Genomic DNA, 1,694 nt, shown 5'->3' with positions numbered 1-1,694 from the left:
GTTTTGGCTGCTCTTTCCCACAGGTCAGTCCTCTGCAGAGTTCCTCCTTGCTTACAGTGGGGAGTGTTTACACCTCTAAATAGGCGTGTTTTGATTTGTTTAAAATAAGCCTGATAAAAAAAGAAAAGAAAGAAAAGAAAAAACAAGAACAAGAACAAGAACAAGGAAAAAAGGAAAAGACAAGACAAGACAGGAAAGAAAGAAAAGCCTGGTCCTATTTCTACCAGAAATGAAGCTGACACTCTGCAGTACTCTGTGATCAGTAGACCTGGAGAATGCTGAGGAACCATGCTGGTCATCTGCAGAAGAGGTACACTGTGCTGGCTCAGTCACACCTGCCCTAGTAAAGATGCCTCTGTAGGACATATGTGGGCAGGGTTTGGTGTAAGTGGCTCCAGCCTCCACTGGGGGTGCTGTGTTGCTCACTGAAGTCCAATCATGTTGGTGGGCCAAGGCAAAAATGGAGTCACCCTGCTCTCTTGTCCCAGGAGCAAAGAGGGAGGAGAGCTGGTACCCTTCACTATTCAGGAAACTCTCGCAGAAAAGTGAACAATTTCCCCTCTTCTGTCCCAGGCTTCTGTCAGATCCCTGCCCTCACCCTCTCTGTGCCCAGGCCCTCGGCACACCTGGTAGCACAGTTCTCCCTTGTTCTATCTCCTACACATGGCCGGGATTCAAAACTCCAAGGACCCAGTACAGGGCGACCCACTCCCGTCCACTGGAGGAGAGATTCACCAAGCCCTGTCTGGTGCCATTTTGTCCCAGAAAAAGCAGCACACAGTGGCACAGGTGCTTGGAGTTCATGGTGAAGCACAGCAAAAAGCAGCAACCAGGTTATTTGCCCTCTGTATGCACTTCTGTCCCTTCTGATGAACAGCCACTTGATGGAGCCCGCTGGGTCTTTTGTCCTTGCAAAGGCAGTATACCCTCTTCCAAATGTACTCCAGGGAGGGGAACACTCTCTCCCAGTGTGACCCAGGGGATCTATACACCTGAAGGATGTACACCTGAAGGAAGGATGTCTGCTTCCAGGCCTCTGCCCTCCTTAACCACAGGAGTACCACCACACCCACCCATTTTGACTCTGGTAAATGCTAAAACATGAATTTGAGCTCCACTGCTTGTGAAAACCTGGTGATAGTTTCTCTTGATTCCCCAGTCAATGGTTTTCGGGAAGTGTTTTTCTTGCACAAACCCAATGCACTGCTCTCCCTCCCCCATTTTCTCTCCTTCATCTGCAAAAAGGGCTCCCTTCCCCTCCATGGCACCATGGCTCTTCTCTCCCCCAGTTCACTTCTCTACACCTCGTACCTGCCACATTCTTTCCTTCTAATCATGCAGATTGTTCTCTTAATCCTCAGATCAATTTCTGTGTTCCAGGGATGAGGCAGGCTCAGGGGCCCCCTACTACTCTGCCATCTTAACTCCCTCTCAAGAATAACATTTTAAATCAGTGGACTTTGGAAGCTGATTACCCTCCTTATGTGTGGGTCTCACAGAATCACTTGAAGGCCTTAATAAAACAAAGACTAGCCTCCCTGGAGCAAGAAGGAATTCTGCCAACAGACTGTCTATGGACTCAAGTTTTCCTTGGTCTCAAGCCTGAAAGCCTACCCTACAGATTTTGGACTTACCAAGCCTTTACAATCACATGAGGCAATTCCATAGAAATACTCTCAATATCAATCAAGCTC

At 48.3% G+C, this 1,694-nt stretch overlaps 1 pseudogene; it reads left to right on the top strand.

The window, feature by feature from the left end:
• The first annotated feature begins 663 nt into the window (after nt 1-663).
• Nucleotides 664-1,694, top strand: part of LOC121040045 (proteasome subunit beta type-5-like) — a 45,628-nt pseudogene continuing 44,597 nt past the window's right edge.

This window comes from Herpailurus yagouaroundi, unplaced genomic scaffold, assembly GCF_014898765.1.
Source record: "Herpailurus yagouaroundi ecotype Mexico unplaced genomic scaffold, PumYag 182, whole genome shotgun sequence".
NCBI classification, from domain to species: Eukaryota; Metazoa; Chordata; class Mammalia; order Carnivora; family Felidae; genus Herpailurus; species Herpailurus yagouaroundi.
This window is presented reverse-complemented; position numbering and strand designations above follow the sequence as displayed.